Below are 7,989 nucleotides of genomic sequence, written 5' to 3'. Positions count from 1 at the left end.
TCTAAAGTTACAGCACGATCTCGAATTGGTAGTTCCTCATTTCACTCATTTCCTCTATTTTTTCTGCATAGTCAACAAGTCAACTTTCTCATTTACAAAAGAGGGTAAATCACACTTCAACCCTTGCAATCCACTTGTAATTCACATCCTTATTTCCCTTGGATGTGGATCTAGTGGATTCAAGCCCCTCTTTTGAATGTAAAGCTCCTCCCAAGTGAAAATCATCCTAGTGGCTTCCTTTCTCTCTCCTAAGTGGGGAGTCTCTAGGATCCAATTTTCCACTTTACAACATCGACTCTGCTTGATGGGTCAACCATCACACCTGTCACAGTTTGACCATTCAGCTTGGCAGGGACGTAAAGAGGAGCAAGCTCTCCATAATATAGGGCATCCAGAGGGGTAAATGACAAGGACAAATCAAATACCTTCCCCTTCAAGGTTGAGGGTGAGCTAATGGGGGTGACGGTGAACATATTCACATATGGACCATCATCTGAGGAAGGATCTAATGTAGAGATAAAGTTTGTTGAATGCAGGGGGAAAGGATCAATATAAATCTGCAAGTCGCGGTTGGTTTTATCAATAGAATTGTTTGATTTATGCTTTCATGCATCCACCTTGATTGCACCATTGTCAATGTAGTCTTGAACAACATGTCGGAGATGATAACACCACTTAGTGTCATGACTAGGCACATAGTGATAATGGCATAACTTTGATCCATCATACCAGTGGGGGTAGGGTCGAATATCAAACGTGGGTTTAATCTCTAGAAGGGTGATAAGGCTATCTTTCAACAACTATTGTATTATGCTTAGGTAAGAGTCATTCCACTTAGTGAAAACTCTATTATGTTATGAGCTTTGTTTGATAGCTATCAGAGGAGCAGCCATGACATTAGCCACTGCCTTATTCTTTCTAAACCCTTCCATTGATGTACCTGCAAAGGACCCACCATGAGGATTTGAAGTGGCATCTTCAAACTATGACACAACGTGTTGATAATTCGTAAGAGCAGAGCACATGTTTGCAAACTTTTGATATTAGTTAAGGGATAGTTTCTCCCTCAATGCAGGATGCAGATTGTTGATGAACATTCTTTGTAGATCGCTATCTGGCAAGGCAAACGAGATCTTAGTGGAGATTGTTTGGTACCTTGAGATGAAATCTGTGACCTTCTCATTAGGCTTATATTTACAATGAACAAGGTTAGCAATAGTGAACCTGCTATCAATGTTCAACTGAAACCTCTTGAGGAACAAATCCATAAGCTGATCGAAGGTATGAATGGAATGATCAAGCAGAGACCTATATTATTCTAATGTTATCCACTTGATGGATCACGATAACAACTTGAGTAGAACAAAATCCAAACTATGGTAATCACTACACATAGTCATGAAGGAATCTATATGCACATTTGGGTCCCCATCACCATTGAACACTGTGGTGGGAAGGATAGTGTTCAGAATGGTAATATCAAGGGGACCCTTCCTATAGTATGCAGGGATAGATGATTGACTAGAAGCAGAGGCTAGGTTCGTCAGCTGCAACTGCAACTGCCCCATGTTCTGCAAAATTATATTTAGGACAGGGTTAGAAGGTGGAGGAGGTGGACGTGGGCCAGATCCATCACCACCTCCACCGGAACCTCCAGGAGGGTCGATACCATCGGCAAATTTAGTGCTAGTGCTAACCATAGATATCTGAGCTGAAGCAGTTGCAAAGGTTGAGCCACTAAACATACTTGTATAGCCCAATGGAGTAGTAGAGGCATTGATTCTATGAATAATGGGCCTGAGGTCGACCATATGCACTGTCAAACAAGGTATGTCGACACAGACATCTAACTGACTGATGCAGGAGCATCCCCAGTCTCTGAGCAATCTTGCATCAACCAAAAAATATTTCCTTTCAGTTTAGTTCTTGTTCAGTTCAGTGTGCAGGTTTCTATGTTCTTACTGGTAGGTACTGGTTGTAATACCCTAAAATGGTCACCTAAACCATGGGACCCTAATCTCTACTACATCACCAAGGTCCTAACCAAAGACAATTAAATCAATTTAGAGAACCTAATTAATTAGTTTCTCAATCATCAATGTCACATGGAAAATAAATCATTCTATATTAATGGTAAGGTTTATTTAATTAATTAATCATTCCAAGTAAATCATTTTAATCAATTATCCTATTTATTTAATTAAATGTCCTAGCATATTTAATTAATAAATCAATTTGCCATTAAATCATTAAAAATAAATTAATTTGACAAAAGGAATTAAATTTAGAAAAAGGAATCAAATTGAGATATCTTGAAAATCTAATAAATTGAAAAATCTCAGAAAAGCAATTAAATCAATTAAATCTCAAAATTGATAAAAATATAGAATAAATCAGTTTTTCAAATTTTATCTTAATTTTAGCTCAATTTTCTTTAAAACTAAGAAAAGAAGCCAATCACATCAATTCACCTGGATTGTGCTTCCTCTTGGAGAATCTCAACTGCTCATCATTAATCGATCTTGACCGTTGGTCTCTCTTTGGATTTTCTATAAATTTAGGCCCTCATCTCCCAATCAAAAGAACCCTGGAGATTTATTGTTATTATGTTGTTTTTGCTCTAGGTTCATTAAGAATATTGTGCATTGATATTATTGCATCTTAGCTTTTTGCATATTTAGTTTAATCATTCATAGCTTAATCTTGCATATTTAGCTTAATCTTGCATCCATTCAGCTTAATCTTCCATCCATTTAGCTCAATTTTATGCTCATATAGATTAAATCCTTCATCTTGATGTAGTCTAGTCACTGGTATTGTTTAGACAAATCTGAGAGCAAGTCTATACTCACATCTTTTAGAAGGCAATAGATCGATTTGTTATGGTTTTTATATTCATTGATTATATTTGTCTAACCATGTATGCAGTGATTTATTGAAGTGTTTGTGCCTTACAGCTTACAGATTACCACTTTTCACACACATTTTTGGCACCCATCGTGGGGCCCGAAAAACTCAATTTCTCGGCCTTGTAGATCATCAAATTTGCATCTTTCGGATTCTATCCTTACAATTCCTGCAAAAGATCGTACAAATTTATATTTGGTAAAGGATGAGTATCTGTGTTTTGTCATACAATATGATAAGAATAGTCATATGGTACAATAAGAATCCTCGTACGATACTATGCTTATGTCGTTTCATTCTGTGTTTACTCGTCTGATTCGCTGAGAATACTCATATGGTTCTGTGACAATACTCATACAAATTTCTAATTTATCGTATTAAAAGACAGTGTGACCTTTTAGGGTTTTTTCTAATTGAATTTTGCTTATACTAATGCTAACCCTTATCTGTTTTCTATATGCCTAAGAGATATTTCATAGCCTAACTGGTTTTTTTGTAGAACACTTGACAAAGAATCTATCAATCAAACTTACGTCTATCAAAGAATACATTGCTAAAAAACAATATGGATATTGTTTCGTTGTTTTTCCAGGTTGCCTAAGGAGAATCAACTGAACATTGTGTATTCTTTAATTCATTTCTAGGCACTTAAATTGCGATATGGTTAATCAAGAAATCTATTTTTCATGTTTGAGAAAAGTCTAAAAGGTAGGAGAGTATGCTCTTGTCTACACAAACAATTAGAAATCCAAACCCTTGAATCTTTTCTAGTTTGAGATTTGTGTACCTTTTAGCAGGCCTATCACAGTGGGAAAAAGTAATCACCCTGTGAGAATGACCCAAGTAAGTACAGCTAGACCCAAGCATTCCAACTCACTATAATAAATAGGCCTTTCGGGATTAAAGTCTCAGAGGACGGGATTATTTGAGTTTTCTCTTTGATATCTCTCATATCGGGCATTTTTTAGGGCCTCGCAGTCTCAATCACGCTTGCATGACTACATCTTGTTTTGGTACCTTATCGGTCTATAGGCCTCAATCGCTCTTGCGTGACTTCAAGGGGTAATTTCGAATGGAAATCCTTACTAAGATCTTTAAGATAGAAGCTACCCAGTTCACCTCCGAAAGGGGGATAATATTTGTGCAAGGGAGATAGTAACTCTCCCAAGATACTTGTCATATCATACCCCCATTAGCATTTGGAGTCGGCTAATATGGCATTGAGAATCCATTGTGTGAGACTTAGCAGTCATATTCTGATTAGCTATTGGGTGTGTGCCTGAGTCAGCAAGAAAAGGTTTTCTCTCTCAGCCAACTTCCTTAGAATTAGCGTGTTGTGCTTGAAGTCATTTTACATCTTGTGTGTTTGATGTGTCTTTGTCTTGGAAACATAAACTGAAACCCTAAAACTGGAAAACAATCAAAACATCAAAAACTTAGTTGTCAAAACTTTGTCCTTGTCAAAAAACTTGTCCCTATCTAGTCCTGTGTCGTATGAGTCTTCTACTTTGTCATCCTGGTATGTGAGAATTGTTGTCTCATAAGTTATTTACTATCGTACAAGTCTTAGTACCTAAGGTTTATTATTGTCAGTTTGTCATACTACCCTGTAGGAATTATTGTCTGGTTAACATTAAATTGTCGTAAGAGTCAAAACATCTTAAGGCAACAACTCGTACAAGATTCTCAGTCTCTCATCTGGAAGTTACTAAATTGTTGTATGGATTATCATATTATGTCGTATGAGCCTCTAATTTTGTTAGTCCAGAAGCCTATCTTTTTGCGTACTTTTCCAAATCTGTCATACTTGCTTAATCAGTCTACAGTGAGCATATATCTGGTCATTTTCATATTGAGCATAAACAATCTTGATAGTGTACCCCTGTCATTGTGTTACACAATTTTGTCGATTATATCTCAACTAGTTCAATCAATCATCCATCAATCTAATCAACCTAATCTTCTTAGATCATGTCTTATACAGGATAGATCATTCTTGAAACCAGACTTGGTCTCAATCACTTTACTCATTCATTACCTCAAATGAACAACTAGTTCTAATTTTATCTTGAGATTTGTATCACTTCTAGCTCTCAGTCACATTAATTGTAAATGCATGTTCGAACCAGAAGTTCTCATAAGAAAGCTGACAAAAGTAAGGACAATCTTACTCATTACAAACTAATCCATTCTTGCAAATTAAAACTATCATAAATCTCCATGGCTATCTTGGCCCAACAAATTCAAGATCTCAAGAGAGAAATATATGACATTCAAGCCCAACAAAAAGATTCAATGACCCCTCTTGAGATAAAATTTTATGATATCAAGAACACCAGACTTCAAGAAATGCTAAAATAATTATATAAGGTGGAACATAAAGTAATTGAAAATCAAAAGCCAAATCTCATACAAGATCATAAGACATCTTCACCAAGACAAAAAGACATCTATCCCCTAGATAGACAATTTACACCTTTGGGGCCATCTATTGAGTGAGCTTTGGAAGAGCTTCTTAAGCACAATCTTATCATATTGCCTAACAAGACCACATGGAGATGTGAATTTTTGAGTAATTATTGTGCATATCATAGGCATGACAAATATAAGACTTCAATGTGCATGGAATTAAAACATTAAATTCAAGACCTCATGATGATGGTGTTATTGAAATTGAAGATCCGAATAATTTGGCTAAGGAGAAACCAGATGTCATCACCAAGCATGATCAAAATTATGAACCCGTGTCTAGCAATGGCCCACATGTAACCTCCATCTCTTCCATGATTCCTCCATCTCCTAAGGATTCTCAACAACAATCCATACCATATCCCTCAAATAATGAATCTAATGATGAAACTTCTCATGTTGACCCTCAAAGGCTATCTCAAGGGCTATCCCATCCAATGGTTGACCAAGACCCTATCTCCCTAGAATCCCATGATGATCCCCTTATACCTTTCTATTTATTCCAAGATGATTCCCTTCTATCTCAAGAGTGAAGCATCCTTTTGAATCCCATTCCTAATCCACTTCCTAAGCAAGATCATGATGCCTCTCCCACCTTTTCAAATGATCCTATTTAGAATGAAGAGACAAACACCCTTCCTAATCTATCCAATGATCCTCTTCCGTGTCAAGATCAAAGTATTTCTTCATCTCCTTATCATAATCCTCCATGTTCACCTCAAGGATCCATCATGCTTACAAATCCCTCTCATGATCCTATCATTCTCTACATTTCACCTCCACCTCATAATGGACTCACGTCTTCTTCCCAAAGAAAAGTGTACCCTACAAGTCAAAATATTTATAAAGGCAAAGGGGTAGACCTTCACAAGAAAGAATCCCTCCATATTAAAGAAAATATTAAGGGTCATGGCCTTAGTGACATTCCTCAAGATGTTGGTATCCCCACTAAACCAAAATCCAAATACATGCCTTCCCCTTCATCCCTTCCATCCATTTTAGGACCCTATATCCCTCCATCCCTTATGCAAGATCAACAAAGGCATACATCTTTGAACACCTTCCATCCATCCAAAATACCCCCATATCATTCATATCCATTCACTCATTATTTTCCTTCTCCAAGCAATTTGGATGCCAAACAGAAAAGTCATAAGTCAAGTAATCCACATGTATTCAAGGATCAACATGTCCCACCTAATAGACATGTCAAAACAAAGAAAAATATTATCCAAAAAGAAGAAGAAAAATATAAAAGGACACAAAGGCCCACTGTACAAAAGAAAGCAAAATCAAAAGTTATATGGGTTCCTAAGGCACTTGTAGAAGCAATGTGTTCCAAGAAACTACAAAAGCATGAAAAATCAAAAACCATGTGGATCCCTAAGCAGCTCCTTGAAGCACAAAAGTATAAATAAAAATCCAAATAGGCATCCAAAATTGTTGTTCCTCCATCCAAATCTTCCAAATTTATTCCTCCATCACCTCCTTCATCCATTTTGGATCCTTATGTCCCAAAATCCCTGGTTGTGCCTCCATCCAAATATCAAAATCTGAAATCCACTTTTCCTTCATCACACCACACCTCAAGATGTGTGCCCATGTTGATCCCGCCAACATTTCCATTCACTCATGCACCAACCTTTCAATATCCGATCCATTATAGAGCACCTCTTTTTCACTCTTCCATCCCCCTTATCCAATCTTTTGCATAAGAATTTACCCTAGTTTCATCACAAATCCAAAAACTAAGGAAATCAACATTGGAGATGTTGAACATGTACACTTAGCTAAGTCCTTATATCCTATTGGAAAAGACATCTTTATCTGACTCTTCAAACAAAGACCAATGAACTAGCTACACAAAATTGCCTGATCCTATGAACAACATCCACCTTAAATGATACTATATCTAAGGCTTGGGTTAGTTTAGGTTTTGATTTTTGCATTGTATATCATTTTATTCAAAGCACTGCAACACATATAGTTTCTTTTTCAAATGTATCGCATTCACAAAATTTATGCATTTGCATATAGCAGCATTAATAAAACAAGGAAATTGTCCAAGTTTATCATTTGTTTGCATTCAAGAGAAACAAGGGTTGTATCCTTTCTTAGATATTCAGACATGAAGTCTTTGAGGTCCTAAGGTCATTCTTTTTCAGCATTACCCTGTGACTACTTTACTTATGGTTGGGTAGTGATTTCACTATTTGAGAGTTGTTAACCCAAAATCTATCAATTGCTATATCTCAAACACATTAACAAAATCTCTAATTCATTCGTGACACCTAGTTGATCATATGACTAGTGAAAAATCTAAAATTCTATTTCAGTGTCGTTGTAATTGTCACACCCAAGTAGGTTTCATTACTTACAAGTCAAGGCAAGAAAAATTAAAAAGAAAAAGTGTTATGCCAAACATTCATCTCAAGGAAAAATAGCAATGATATATAACTGAAATATCACGCATACAAGGGCAACAAAAAGCTTGACTATGGTAACATACAAGTAACTCCATCAAGGCTATGAAAGCTTGTTGGCAATGGAGCAATATTTGAGAAATTACAATCTATAACCTCATCGGAGCTCTAAAATCTTGCTAGCAGTGAG

This window comes from Cryptomeria japonica, chromosome 3 (assembly GCF_030272615.1).
Source record: "Cryptomeria japonica chromosome 3, Sugi_1.0, whole genome shotgun sequence".
In the NCBI taxonomy this organism is placed as follows: domain Eukaryota; kingdom Viridiplantae; phylum Streptophyta; class Pinopsida; order Cupressales; family Cupressaceae; genus Cryptomeria; species Cryptomeria japonica.
Note: the sequence above shows the minus strand (reverse complement) of the source record.